This window comes from Medicago sativa, chromosome 7 (genome assembly GCF_051527215.1).
Source record: "Medicago sativa cultivar Bolivia chromosome 7, Bolivia_mono, whole genome shotgun sequence".
In the NCBI taxonomy this organism is placed as follows: Eukaryota; Viridiplantae; Streptophyta; class Magnoliopsida; order Fabales; family Fabaceae; genus Medicago; species Medicago sativa.
Genome location: NC_140755.1, coordinates 62,521,810 through 62,529,020, shown reverse-complemented (window position 1 = coordinate 62,529,020; position 7,211 = coordinate 62,521,810). Strand labels below are relative to the sequence as shown.

At 33.4% G+C, this 7,211-nt stretch overlaps 1 long non-coding RNA gene across 1 annotated transcript; it reads right to left on the bottom strand.

Moving 5' to 3' along the window:
- Positions 1 to 4,218: 4,218 nt before the first annotated feature.
- LOC146907478 (uncharacterized) lies at positions 4,219 to 6,117 on the bottom strand. Its single transcript, XR_015018484.1, has 2 exons — positions 5,618 to 6,117; positions 4,219 to 4,686 (listed from the first exon to the last, which is right to left on the bottom strand). It is a non-coding gene; the product is annotated as an uncharacterized LOC146907478 (long non-coding RNA).
- Positions 6,118 to 7,211: the final 1,094 nt, after the last annotated feature.

The following is a 7,211-nucleotide window of genomic DNA, read 5'->3' as shown; positions in this document are numbered from 1 at the left end:
AAAGAAAAAAAAAATATGTCATGCAAAATGCAAAAATACACACAAAATTGGTGTATGAGAAAGAAAAAAATTGAAAATGAATGATGAAAAAGGGACAAAACATTGAAAATCCGAGTAACTTCAAACTCGATTGTTCCTAAATGTTAAAAATATTCTCTAGTGCCTTTGCATTGATTGTTATTCCACAAGGTGAATGATTGTAGGATTGAATTTGTGCTTTAACTTCCGTAGGAATGCCTGACTCAAATTTTGTGTAGCCTACTTATCCAAATATATCCCACCTTTCACCTAAGCCCCGTTATAACCCTAAAGACCTCAAAAGTGTGTAATGATATTGACTTTGATTGATGTTTAGAAACTTTTCAAGCGTATGGTAATATGTAGACCTGGATGTCGACTGGTAGAACCCTATTTCAATTATTTGCGTGGAGTTGTGAATTGGTGGATGCATACAAGTCAAACTAGCTCATCTTTAGCTAGTAAGGTGTTGAACTTTTGGGTACTACTGCTTGAATAGGTAATTGTTATTTTACTGTCGATTGTCAGCTTTGCAAGTAAATTCCTTGAGGACAAGGAATGGTTTAAGTTTGGGGTTGTGATGACACCTTGTCATTACGTAATTTTATATGTATTTTCATCACAAAAAGGAGTTCACAGAAGACTTATGCAGCAAAAAGAGCAGAAAAACTGAAGGAAACGAAAAGAAATAAAACGTGTCACGATTTGGTACAAACGTGACACGATTTGGGAAGCACAAGAAGCCTTGTTTCGACATTATGAAAACGTGTCACGATTGGTAAAACGTGACACGATTTGGTGAAACCCTAATTCAGTTTCTTGCTCCAGAAGGTAAAAACATGTCACGATTTGGGCGATATTCTGTGCCTATTTAAGCTGAAGTCTATTCCAAAAACAAGGGTTACGAATTCCGGAGAGAGAAAGTGCGATTTGCAGACCTGGAGACTGAAGAACGGGGCGATTTCCTCCATTCTTTACCAGTTTATGTATGTTTTAATTCTTTCATTGATTATGCTATTTGTAAACTCAATTATGAGTAGCTAAATCTCTTAGAGATTAGGTCTGAGATGATTCTTTGTAACCCTAATTGATACATGATGTTGTGAAACTCTATTTATTGTGAATGATTATTTAGTCTTTATTCAATTCAATTGTTCTTAATGCTTTTTATATCCTGATCAAATATAAACATGATTTTGTGAGAACGAATGACTACTGACCATAGCTTTCGACTTAGACCAAATTGAATTGTTCTAATAAACATGGTTAGTCTAGGAATGGATAATCGTTTGTTAGTGATATTAGGTTAACGTGTTTAAACCTTCAAATATTATTAGACCACCTAAGGGATTAGGGGCTGTAGTGTGAGAAGAGGGTCCTAACTCAAGGGATTGATTAGGACTATTTTGTTAACTATCGTGGGACTAGGAAATCAGTCAGAAGAATAGGTGCAGTATACCAATTAGGGGAACATAGATGATTCGAAAGACCTGATCTCATCTCTCTATTATTTTCTAACCAAATCTTTATTTTATGTTATTTAATTTTATGCAATCAAATCTACTGCCTAGTGGGAAACCAAAAATAACTTTTACGCATCCTAAATATTTTACCTTATTGCTGAATTGAGATTAACACAGTCCTCGTGGGATCGATATTTTTACTACTTCGATAGTATTTGGTGCACTTGCCAATATCCTATCATTTTATTTTGAGTGTGTGGATCATAAAAGAGTAAATGGGCAAGAGGCGGAACAATATTAAGGGGTCCATTGTAAGATCTAATGTTTGGAAATTGCTTTTTTTTTTTGGCATCTTTTATTAAGCTCTAAACTCACATCTTTGAAATAAGTCATTTTAAATAAGTTCTAGAGACGTTTTTTATCAAATAAATTACGAAAATGTTGTATGCGTGAAATTTTGTAGAAAATAATAGTTCAAATGATTATGGTCAAAGTTAAAGGAGTTGATAGAATAAAAGGAACCGAGAGAATATAGACTTATTTATATGCTCAAGTCTGGCCTATTTAAGTAAATAAGCTTTTTAAAAAGGCTAGGCCTGGATCTTTTACTAAAGAGGTTAGGTCAGGCCTGGCCTGGCCTTAAATAGGTCATGTAACACCCTAATTCCCAACGTTGATTTAATAAATAATGTGAATAACTTTAAACAAAAAGGATGTTACACATACTCATCAATCAATCCTTCAAATAATAAATAATAACTCATATTTCAGAGTGCAGAAAATACTTCAAAAATATTACATAAAATAAACAAGTATGAATCTCAACCGTCATTGTAGAAAGTGTCATAAAGATTTCAAATACTTAACCTTAATAAAGTTAAACATTGAACATTTAACCTCAACCCTAGTGTTACAGATCATAGCACATTCTTATTCGACTACGTAACTAATTAGATAATAGCTACGGAAATATATCTTCGTTGCCACCTTCTAAACGTCTCGCAAGCTAGAGCTCCTCGTTCTTAGTGTTTGTACCCCAAGAGTACATACATCATAATACACAACAAAACAAAGGGGTGAAAATATTCATCATAACATATATTGGGATACATGAATAATATATATATATATATATATATATATATATATATATATATATATATATATATAAATAGGCATAACATCATTGATCATCATTTACAACATATTCACAATTCTTCATAAGGTTTTACAACATCATCATCATCATAAATCATCAGTTTCAAAACATTAAGGAAATGCACATAACACTCAAAATATATCAATATTAACACTTATCACATATATACCACATATATCACATAAACATCATATACACCAAACATGAGCCATATGCAAATACACTTCATTCCTAGACCTATATGCATCCTGGTATCAATTTCTAATCAACATTTGTATGTCAGAGTTGTGTTACTTAACATACATACATCTTAATCAACCCGGTATCATTTTCTAATCAACATTTGTATGTCAGAGTTATGTTACTGAACATACATAACATGGTATTACCTATGATATGATGCATGAGGGACGACTCATTTAAATACTACATATAGCACATCATTAATAATTATAGATAAAGATTGTTTCATCATTACTCATCATCATAGACATCATTTACGTCATCTCTACTCAACATTATACAACATAGTTATTTCTTCATCATTCAAAATTTTACAACCTAGTCATAACATCATCACTCGACATCATAATTACTCAACATCGTCCTTAAACCCTATACTCTTCATTGACTATCTCCATGCCTTAAGTGCTTCATCTTCACGATAACAATCCATTCTTCGTTTTTAGTTAAGTTTTCATCTTACCATTATCTTTACGACTATCACTTTTATTCTCCCTATTAAAACAACCTTACGCCAAATTACCTCTTGTCAACATTAATAACCTTATAGGACACTAATTCATTCTCAACATTAGCAGACTATTTACTCTACGTCACAACTACACCATAACCTAGTGTCTCACCACACATTCACCGTCATTTATAACCTCATTCAATCTCATCATCCTTACTTAATTCTAACTTAGGTCATTATCTCTCTATTGATTCATTATCTTGTCTCATAACTAATATTACCTCTAACATCATTCGTTAATTAACACACATCTTTCTACTCCCGTGCTATTTCATCTTATCAATTTTCTCAACATCATCTATCCTCTTAATCGACCACACTTTATTCATTTTAACTTAAGGTCATTTCTTCACCATAATCATTATTAACATTATCCCTTACTTTTACACTTTTATAATTCCAATTACCTTCGTCTTAATTCTTCACCTAGCATCTTCATTACCTCAAACCACTTCACCACTCTACGTGTTCATTTTGGCTTTACCCTTTCCATCTATGGTGTATCCTACTCTTCATCTTAGTTTTAAGCACTTACCTCATCATTTCTTCCACTTATAAACTTCTATCTTCATGTATTGACTCATCTTATTCGCTGCCTACTGCCACTACAAAAAACGCGCCTGGATTGCGGCGGTTTTTAAGCCATTTTCCGGGGGTTTTTAACCTCCGCGGAATGTTTTGCGGGAGTTTTCAAAACCCCCGGTTATACTAATCCCACAAATTATCTGCGGGAGTTTTTGGCAACCGCTGGTATTCTGCCAAACAAACTGCGGCGGTTTTGTTGCGGAGGTTTAAAACCCCCGCAAAATGTTAAATTAATTAAAAAAAAAATTGGATCATTTTAATCAAATTTCATTAAAATATAGTAATACAACTCAAAATTATTGTCATCAATTTAGTCTCCTAATAATGTCAGGTTTTCTCTCCTCTTCAACTTCATCATTATACTCAAGTTCTCATTACAATTTCACAATACAACTCAAAAGTACTAATTCTTATCATTTCAGTCTGTATATTGTCAATCTTCTCTCCTCTTCAGCTTCATCTTTATCCAAGACATCATCTATGGCATCTGATTCTTTTCAGTCTGCACATAAATTACAGAGTCTAAAGCACTATAGACTTATTAACAATATCAAAACCTAAAGACTCACAATGTTTGATATTTGAAGGCCCTGACTTCTAAGCTTCAATACCTAAAGTACATTAGACCATTGATAGCTTACATAGATATTAATTGAATTCAGTATCCAACTATGTAACAACAATGATAGGCCATGAACAATCCCCTGCAAAATTTAGCAGCAGTTCAAACACAAAAGATCAATTGATAACTAGTTAACCACTTTATACAATGACAATCTTTGCAGAAAATTAGGAACCCACAACAACAAAATTAGACTAAAATCAACATATGCATCACCTTAATAAGACTCAAGTCACTCAACACCAAAAGCAAAATGTAAATCGATAAATAAAATTGTGAAATTAAATAGCTAGATTACATTGATGAGTTGAAAGTTGAGACCCATTAGTTATCATAATAATAATAATAATAATAATAATAATAATAACGCATAAAAGAAAAAGATGTTACATAGCTCCTTAGTACACAAGGTAGGCCAGATGCTCGTAATGATAAAGATGGTTCTTTTACCCTAGACTAGATTTTCATGAGATTTGGCTTTCAGTTTTGGCTTCTTAATGGTTTTTCTAAAACACTTGGAACAAAACATATTTATAAAGTATAAAATTTAAGTGTCTGACTGAGGTTATATACAACAGAAAAATCATGAACATAGTCACTCATGAATAAATTTAGGTGTAAACATAGTACAAGTAAGTTTGCACCCTCAAACACAATCGTTAAATACATAAATAGATTGCAGATAATAAAATATTTTACTCTTAATCTTAAACAGGGTATGCCATCGAATTCCAAAATACCCAAAAACATATGTCACTGTACCAGAAGAACACCATTTTTTTGAATCAAAGACTTGGCATCAAATCAAATTCAAAGCAACTCTAGAACCCAAAATCACAAATTCAAAGCAAATCAAAGGTGAAACCCTAAAACCCAAATTCACAAATTCTCAGCTAATCAGAGGTGAAGGAGCACATAAATCAAAAACCCCAAATCAGAAACCCTAACGTTCTAAATCACAAATTAGCAGCAATAAAATCAATTTAGAAAGATGGATATTGTGATTCACTAACCTTTCCAGATGGATTTTGAGTGAGAAAGTGGATTGTGGACTGAGTAAGCTAGCAAAATTCTGTATACTGAAATAGGTGGCGAGAGAGAGTGAGAGTGTGATGGACGGTTCTGATGTGGGAAAGGGTGATGGGGAGTGAGAACTGATAGAGTTTCTAGAGACACATAGGTTCTTAGATTGGGTTTTGAGAGAGAGGGAGGAGTTCAGGTTGAGTGATAAGGGTTTCAAGAGACAACATAAGGGTTTCTTCTTTTTCACCAAAAAAAGAAAAAGAGGGAAACGAAAAAAGAATGAAATAAAATCAAAAAATCAAGCGAGCCACCCTAGAAAAACAAGCGGGAGAGGAAAAAAAGGGAAGCTAGCTTGAAATTTGTGGGGGTTTTCAAAACCTCAGAAAAATAATGAGCCTTTCCGACGGTGTGGAATCCAGGCGGCACTTTTTAGATTGAATTGCGGGGGTTTTCTAAAACCTCCCCAAAAAAACCGCCGGAATGAAGCGCGTTTTTTGTAGTGTGCCTTAGGCTGCTAACAACATATGTTTGTTTTACTTATGTTTTGCACTCTTTAATTTTAACTTATGTGGTGAGACACAACCTTTATTCTAAGTTTTTAGAAATGTTTTCTTATTCAGATCATTTTGCAAAAGAAATTACTAAGGAAAGTTGTTGAAGATATATCGATGGAGTGGATTTAAAGCCTTGATTAAAGAGAAATATGGTGGATACCCTATTAGTGGTCGAATGAAGTCATATGAATACTTCTAAATCAACTATACCCTACTGCATATTCTGCCAAGGATGACTAGGGCAAACCCGCTCCTCTCCATGAGCTTCGCGGTTGCACCAATTCCAAAGAAAATGACGGCTAGCCGCCCATACACATCCCCAACGCGCTATCGAGTCCTTTCCAAGCTCATCGTACAAATTCATGGTAATCCGCTCTCGCAAATCAACTATATACAAAGATTCACGCACTTCATTTTTTCATAAAGGGTTAATTAAGTAAATGATCCCTATAAATATCGAGAATTTTGTTTTTAGTCCCTACAAAATAAAATCACACTTTTTAGTCCCTATAAAATTTTCCGTCAGCATTTTTAGTCCCTAAAAAAAATTTCCATCATCATTTTTAGTCCCTGTCAACATTTTTGGTCCCTAAAATGCTTAAGGAAAATGTCAGAGGGACTAAAAAGTGTGATTTTATTTTATAGGGACAAAAAACAAAATTCTGAATATTTATAGGGACCATTTCCTTAATTAACCCTTTAATAAATTACACCTGCTTTTGTAAGAGGGCAATCACTCAACACATGCAGGACATCTTCAACAATATAAAACCAATGCCGACATCAAGGCTCTCCGATATGCATTTTTTTTTTATACAAATATGCATTTTACTCTTGCGGTAATTAGTAATTAAATGATCATGCCAAACCAACCAAATAAAAGTTCGAATTCACTCCGGTATTTTTAGTCTCCAAATACGCATCCACGTAACATCCCAACTATCATCATCGAACCTACATAACAAACTATAAGTTTCCTTCAAAAAAAAACTATAAGTTGAAGAAATATAAAATTATTCATCAGCAGATC